This window comes from Nicotiana tabacum, chromosome 9 (assembly GCF_000715075.1).
Source record: "Nicotiana tabacum cultivar K326 chromosome 9, ASM71507v2, whole genome shotgun sequence".
NCBI classification, from domain to species: Eukaryota; Viridiplantae; Streptophyta; class Magnoliopsida; order Solanales; family Solanaceae; genus Nicotiana; species Nicotiana tabacum.
The window spans coordinates 75,493,221-75,501,770 of record NC_134088.1 but is presented as its reverse complement, the minus strand read 5'-3'; the positions used below and the strand labels follow the sequence as shown (position 1 = coordinate 75,501,770).

Here is an 8,550-nt window from a genome sequence, read left to right as displayed (position 1 = left end):
AGCTTAGCAGGGGGGCCTCAGGTATCGTAATTAGGATACTTGGCTCGCAATTGCGAAGTGGCTTAGGATTATGCGTAGTTCGCATTTACGACTAATCTGTCGCTTTTGCGAGGGGAACAGGGTTCGCAATTGCGAACCCCTCTCACATTTATGAGAAGTTCCCTAGGCCTGTCAGTGCATCAATTGTGAGATTTTCTTTGCAATTGAGAGGGTTCATAATTGCGAACCCATGTTGCAATTCCAATAACTGCAGCTGAACATAAGGGCTGGAAGTCGAGATTTCATCTCACATTCTCTTATTTTAGAACCCTAGACTCGGTAGGAGGTAATTTGGAGAGGGCATTTTCATCTACAAATTTTGGGTAAATGATTCTTATATATTTCCAATCATATTCCATCAATATATATTATATTTTAACATCAAATCAAAGTGAAAATGTTTGAAACTTTGTCAAGTTTTTTAAAAATAAGAATTTGGGTTTTGAGAGTCGATTCGGACTCGAATTTGGAAACTAATCACATATATGAACTTGTGGGGTCATGGGTAGTCATAATCTACCATTGGACCCGAATTTTTGACTGGGCGAGCCCCAAGTTGACTTTTGTTGACTTCTTAGAAAAGTGTGAAGATCATAGCTTTATCTATTGTAATTGAATTTTCCTTGCATTGTTTGATAATATTAAGTCGATTTTTGGTTAGATTTGAGAAGTGTGGAGGCGAATGTTAGAGGAAAAACGATTTTTGAGTGTTGAATTGGCCTTATTGAGGTAAGTATCTTGCCTAATTACGTGCGGGGGAACTACCTCTTAGGATTTGTGGTTAATTATGTCTTTTGTGCTATGTGAAAACCATGTACGCATGGTGACGAGTGGATACACGTGTTGTATGTGGTATTTGACCAGTTTAGGCTACTTAGACTCTTTCCATGCTTTAATTGAAATATCATATCACGTTCTAAATTCTCATAGTCAATCTATTCTTACTTGTGTTAGTCTATCCTTGAATGCCTTAAATGACTTATTTAACACTTGTTCTGCATCCTACTTGATAAATTGCTCTCATGCTTTAGTTGAACTTGTTGCCCCTTTTATTGTTACATGTTATCTCTATCATTTTTCATTATCATCATTTGAAGTCATTGTATATGTTATCTCTTTCATCCTAGTTTATCATTATTTTATGTCATTGTTACAAGTTATCTCTTTCATTGCTATTATTCTTATTTGAAGTCATATTAAATCTCCCATTTTGAGTTATTTGTATTTAGTTCGTGGTTACACATTATCTTTCTCATGATTGAGTTATTAGTGTTGACGTTATGAAAGTTGTATCACATTGAGGTGAAGTTGTTAATTGTTGAGATATCTTTCTTGTGACGAGTTTTACATTCATTGTAATTGTTGATATTTTTGTACACGTTGTGGTGGAGCCATGGGCTATTGTTGTGGAAACATTGTTATTGTTGATTGTTAGTAAGTTGTGATATATGGGCACTTGTGGTGCGAGTTGTTATTATAACATGATATTGACACGCATGCGGCGGTATAAGGTGGGACTTATGTGCGTGTTGCTTGTAAGGCAATTACGTGAATCCATGCAGTGTCATAAGGTTGGCTAAAGCACGTGTAGCTATTTCGGAAATACAGTTTTCAAAACTATTTAAATGTAAGGCTCACACGGGGGTATAAGGAAAGATTGTGATTGAAATTGAGAAATGTGAATACGCGGTACCTCGGTTGTGATTCTTATTGTACGCGAGGTGGTACCTCGTTGTGATTCTTATTGTATGCGAGGTGGTACCTTGTTTTGATTCTTGTTGTTTAATCTTGCTGCAAAGAGTTATTGGGTGAGAATACCTCTTGTTGTTTTGATCTTTCTTGTTCTATCAGTTGTTGTCTGTATATGACCATTGTGGTTCTTCTCAGTTGTTTCATTTATGTTATTTCTGTGCTTACAACCCTTTCATTAGCCTGTGTTATCGACTTGTTCCATGTTACATATTTCTCTGATTTCCACTAGTTCTTGTGATTCCTTTTTTATTCTGTATATTATATCCTAGTTGGTGTATTGGCCTGGCCTCGTCACTACTCTACCGAGGTTAAGCTTGATACTTATTGAGTACCGTTATGGTGTACTCATACTATGCTTCAACACATCATTTTATGCAGATCCATGTACGTTTGCTCGTGCCGGACGTTAGTGAGCGACTGTTAGCTGCTTTATGGAGACTACAAGGTATGCCTGCTCGGCGTCCACGGGCCTAGGAGTCACCTTCATTTATATTTACTTCTTGTTGTATTTTCATTGATGTAGTAGACATTTTAGCTTACTCTGTAGAGCTTATGACTCAGTTGCACCGGTTTTGGGAAAGTATTTGTTGAGATTCTATTTGGGGAGATCTTATGAGTTTATTAGACTTATTTTAGAATTTCTGTTCATTATTTCTTTCAATATATTATTGAATTTTAGGCTTACCTAATCGTAGAGACTAGGTGTCATCACGATATCCTACGGAGGAAAATTGGGGTCATGACAAGTTGGTATCAAAGCTCTAGGTTCATAGGTGTTACGAGTCATAAGCAGGTTTAGTAGTGTCCTTGCAGATATGTACAAAGACATTTGTATTTATTTTCGAGAGGCTACGAAACTGTTAGGAAAACTTTGCTTCTTTGATTCCTTATCGCGCAAATTAATCGTCTTCGAAAACTGAATCTTTGACTTTCTATTCTCTCACAGATGTTGAGGACACGCACTCCTGGATCCGACGATCTGACACTCGCACCCCCTGCTATAGCCGCGAGAGACCGGGGCTAGGGCAAAGGCCGAGGAGGGGTACATGGTGCAACCAGAGCACCTGGCCGAGCTGCGACAGAGGAGCCACTAGTAGCTCCAGCTGTGAGGCAGACACCCGAGGCCCCTGTTTCTACCCCTGCACGTCAGGAGACCCTCGCACAACTCTTGAGCATGTTTGGTACTCTAGCTCAGGTGGGGTTGATTCCACTTGCACCAGCCATATCTCAGGCTGGGGGAGGAGCTCAAACTCCTGCAGCCCGTACTCCAGAGCAGCGGGTCCATTTTGATCAGGTTCCAGATGTTATTCTAGTACATCTTGTTGTTCCAATTCAGCCCGCAGTTAGGGCGGCAGTATCTGAAGAGGAGGAGCTTAAACTTGAGAGGTTCAAGAAGTATCACCCTCCTACTTTCAGTAGTTTGGCTTCAGAGGATGCACATGGTTTTCTAGAAGAATGCCACCGTATTCTCCCAAGCATGGGTATTGTGGAGACGAGTAGGGTTGCTTTTACTACATTTCAGCTATCGGGAGCAGCGTATCAGTGGTGGCGAATGTACGAGGAGGTTAGCCCAGCCGATGCAGCTTCACTCACATAGACTCGATTTTCAGAGTTGATCTTGAAAGAGTTTGTTCCTTAGACCCTTAAGGATGAATGGTGCACGAAGTTTGAGCAGCTACGCTAGGGCACTATGTCAGTGTTAGAGTATGTTGTCTGATTTAGTAATTTGTCCAGACATGCACCTGCTTTGGTCTCTACAGTCAGAGAACGAGTTCGTCGATTTATCGAGGGGCTCAACTATGGTATTAGATTCAGCATGGCTCGAGCGTTTGAGACAGATACCCCATATCAACAGGTGTTAGAGATTGCACGGAGGTTGGAGGGTATGCGGGACCGTGAGAGAGAGGACAGGGAGGCCAAGAGGAGGTACTGGAGGATTTAATAGTGGTCATGCTGCAACTACAGTACATCATGGTAGAGGCTATGTGAGCCATCTAGTTCACTCAGCGCTTCCAGTTTCTAGCGGTGCTCCGGTTATTCCGAGGTCTCAGTTTGCACACTTTGCTCAACCACTTTCTAGTGCACCTCCTGCACGGGGTGCCTTCAACGATCAGTCCAATCGGCCAGGCCCGAGCTAGTCCCAGCAGCCATGCCCACGAGAGCTTGATTTGAGTGTGGCGATACCCGTCACATAGTTAGAGACTTTCCCAGACTCAGAAGGGGTGCACCTCCACAGACTACTCAGGCTCCACAGATTCAGTCAGGTCCACAGACTTCTCAAGCCATGGTTGCTGCCCTAGTTTCCGCTCCACCTTCACAGCCATCTAGAGGTCTATCTAGAGAGGGGGTCTAGGCCATATTCTATGCGTTTTTGGGTAGGACGGAGGCAGTCGCTTCAGACACAGTTATTACAGGTATGGTTTCGGTTTGCCATAGAGATGCATCAGTCTTATTTGATCCGGAATCCACTTATTCCTATGTGTCATATTACTTTACTCCGTATTTGGATGTATCTCGTAATTCTTTGAGTTATCCTGTTTATATGTCCACGCCTGTGGGAGATTCTATTATTGTGGACCGTGTGTATCAATTGTGTTTAGTTGTTATTGGTGGTTTTGAGACTAGAGTTGATCTATTGTTGCTTAGTATGGTAGACTTTGATGTTATATTAGGTATATCATGGACTGGTTGTTGCCCTATCATGCTATTCTGGATTGTCACGCAATACAACATTTTAGGCCTTTAATTACAAATGAAAAGTGTGGCCTAAACTATCAAAAGGCGTGACATTTGATCAAAGGCAATACTTTTCGGCTTTAGGCAACACTTTTTAGTGGTGACCTAAACTAGCGTAACCTTTTCCCTAAGACTACGCTTTTCAAGTGTTGCTTTAAAAGTGTGGCTTATAACATACAAAGGCCACACTTGCACATACCCCTTTATAGTAACGCTTTCAAGTGCTACAACTAACACTTCCAAAGTGTGGCCTTTGGTACCTTATAAGCCACACTTTTTATGCGTGGCTTTTGCAGCAAATCGTGTAATATATTCCTTTCTTGTAAATTGTTTAATAGATCCAACAATCTCACATTTTTTGAGATCATTGCTACAATATGAAGAGCTTAAGCACTACATCAACTAAAAAATAACCAAACGAAATTCAAATGCTCACACTTGCTATGATTTATGAACTTCCGGAAAAATATATATTATGTACTACATTAACTAATAAAGCAAATCTCTTAAAGGCGTATCTTAAAAATGAACTTATATAAAAATCGGATGTATGTATCATGATAAAACTTTACACACTAAACAACTAAAGCTAGCATCTATTAGAAACCCCATTTGCTATCCCCTTAGCTACAGATTGCTTTTCTGATACATGGCTGATTTAACATACTTCATCTCATAATTTTGTAACTGATCCATTTGCTGTAAGCTTGGCCTCCCCATTAAGCTAGGTGGCATGTAAGCTTTCCTTGTTCAAACCAACAGAAACTTCCGAAGATTTCAAGGCCTTAAGTTCTCCATTTATATTTTCTTTGTTCTCTTTAGTAGCTTTGCCTTCCTGCAATTGCAACAAACAAAGATGCACCATTTATTATAGCCTGCTAATAATGCGAAAAAATTATATCTCTATATCATTTAAGTACTACAAAGTTGGAGGAGTTCAAATATGTGAAAGAATTAATTGTGGGGGCATATATTTAAGAGGGAAAATCTGCTTAATAACAAACTGACATTTTATCTCAAAGCATGATAATTCCTAACCACTATCAGTGGCCAAGTCAACTTAATGTTCCACATAGAAAGAAAAGAACAGACATTTGATAAATGTTGTAATTTATTGTAACACAAAACAAATTGATCTCCAAGCAACACTATGAAGGCATCTCAAAATACTATATTATAAAATGCAGGGTGATGCAGAAACCAAGTAAGTCCCATGTGCATAATATACAGTAATAACATTGATCTTAAGATATCAAATAATTCATGCTTAGTCCCATATAGGTACTCGCCTACTGCTCAGACATGCTTCTACAATTATCAGTGTGGTCTTATTTGTGTTCCTCTATTTTTCTCTTTGTATAGTCGCCTGCTGAATGACATGCTAAAAAACAGTACTCCTTAACCACAAGTGTCTGTTCACCCTTTCTAATTCAAACATAAATCTAATTCTTTCCAAATGACATATAATTTCTACTGGTACAGGTGATGTGGAATTATGACATACACCAAAGTTACGATTCTGAATTTAGTAATCCATTGGACAAGATGTTTCATTCCTCTAATTCTTTAAAGCATTACATGCCAAGAAAACACCAAAAAGAAAAAAGGAAATCATGAGTTTAACTGATCAAGAAAATTTATGTCTGGTTTTGCGTTAATATCTTCAGAAACTGTATATAAAGGATTAACTTTCCGATAAGAATGTCTAACCTTCACTTGTCAGTAACTATGAAATCATTTTCAGCAACTTCAATTACAACCATAAGTTCCTAGAAAAGTTATTTCCCTACTTGAGCAATGCTCACATGTACCTCTCACTAAATTACCTTGCTGCACAGCTAGTAACAGACTGATGAATAGAGGTAACATCCACCTTTTGTTATCACCCTCCACAGTGGCATCCTAAATCTACTTTAGATTTTTCATACTTGCAGGGTCACGAAGTCCCGGACACCAAAGCAACGTCTTGGAACCTTGTCAGGACCATGGTTGCCACATGTTTAAATAAAGAAGAAACTTTCTTCTTTGTTTCCATGTCCTTTTTTTTTTTTTACAAAGATAAGCAATTATCTCGTAGATACTTACCTTTGCTCTGAAGTTTCATCAATTAAAACACTATTGTAATAGGATGAAATAGAGAAAGATGCAGATAGATAGTGAAATCTATATACCTAAGGTTATATCCTTTACAACAAACAAAAACATGATACCTTCTAGACATTATAACTTGAACAAAATGTGATACGAAAAACACAACAAAGTCACTTCTGCTGCAGTTTATGAGAGTATGCTCACTCAGATTCAAATCCAAAAATAGAAAATCTAAGTTAACTAAATCTTGCATTCCAACAATGCAATATCGACTGGGTCTGGTTAATTTTCTTAAGATTGTTAGCCTTACTTCAGAACAACTTCTTCACCTAAAACTCTTAAAGAAATTAGTACTCTTGGTGGATAAAAAGTGCTTGAGTACTTAAGAATAGGACTATTGAAAATAAATAGAACGTGGCTATTGGAAAATGCTTATATTTCAATTCAATCATTTTATATATCATAAGTATAGAAGTAAAGAAAATTTTACTTGAACCAACTGACTCTTGTTGCCTTGTACGAGATAAGGTGTAGATCCAGATGAAAAATTGAGGTGCGCTGACAGATTATACATCATACTTTTGGTTAGCTTTGATTTGACTAATTTAACTATCGATTTTCTTTTCCAACTTCACAATTTCAGAAGTTCCAAGTGCTAACTAAAAAGATCCAGAACATCTTCACCAGACCTAATACAAAGGAGGAACTTTATCATTTCATCTAGAAAGAGGTAGTTTCAACCCGAAGAAAAAACTAACAATAAAACAACAAAACTAATAAGAAAATGAATGTCAATATTTGCAACCTTCTCCGAATTGTGATTTTGAGCACATAATAACTTGTTAGGCTTTGCAGCCTACTTTGCAGCCATAGTATCTAAATACACTGTGATTAGCAACAAACATTCTAGTACACCAATATCTTTCACCCAGAGGAAATGACCCAATCTCCTTCTTGCAAGTACTCATAAAAGTAGTTCTCGACCTTTATTCTCTTTAATCGGCCAATTTACTCTTCTATATCTAACCTAAAATACCTAAAGCTTTGTGGGATCCTCTCCTCATTTTACAATCTAAAACACTACAATATTTTTGATAAAATCAATTCCACTTCCATCTTGAAAGTAACCAATACTACATGAAAGAAGTTTCTCTTTTCATTGTGAACAAAACAATAAGCACTAAGAGGTGGTAACCAACTTCACCAATTTTTGAAGTTTTCTTCAAATTTCCATGAAGAAGCCCATTATTCAACCTCTTCTCTATCATTGTATTCTTATCCAAACTTGTCTTACAATAAGTTCCATTCCCATGTACAACCTCTACATACACTAAATATTTCTAGAGAATAGTATCTTCTCAAAATTTTCTTAAACCATATTCCAAGCACTCCAAATCAAGATTGCATAGATTTATGTAGAAAAGCTTAGTAGTTTACCATTGAGGTCATCTTAGTGTTTGGCAGAAGTAGCCAGAACAACCCATTTTGTTCTTCTATTACTTTGCAAGAAAAAAACAAAGAAAGTGCGAGGATTAAGATAGAAAATTGTACAAAAGTACTCCCTCCATTCATTTCTATATCTACAACTTTAGTCAAAAAATTATTTCAAAATATTAAGCACATTAGAAAATCAAGAAGGCATTAACTTTTCCTTTTTTAGTTTTATCCTTGCTGTAATAAATGATATTAAAGTTTTCAAAAGTTTCTCATAAGTCGTCACAAAGTTTAAGGAGAGAGGAAAGGTAATTTAGACAAATAATATTTTTAGAAATAGGGCCATTAAATATCTTTCTTTCGGGGTTTGCGAAAGCCTTAAAAGACAAAAAAGGGAATATAGTTTTTAGCTTACAAAAAAGTCTAGACTATTGAGAAACACTCTCCCCTCCCTTTTTATATGAAGTTTTTTTACGAAACACGAAATTTATGAAGAAA

At 37.6% G+C, this 8,550-nt stretch overlaps 1 long non-coding RNA gene across 1 annotated transcript; it reads right to left on the bottom strand.

Moving 5' to 3' along the window:
- Nucleotides 1–5,029: 5,029 nt before the first annotated feature.
- LOC107792051 (uncharacterized) lies at nt 5,030–8,215 on the bottom strand. Its single transcript, XR_001649428.2, has 2 exons — nt 7,424–8,215; nt 5,030–5,362 (listed from the first exon to the last, which is right to left on the bottom strand). It is a non-coding gene; the product is annotated as an uncharacterized LOC107792051 (long non-coding RNA).
- Nucleotides 8,216–8,550: the final 335 nt, after the last annotated feature.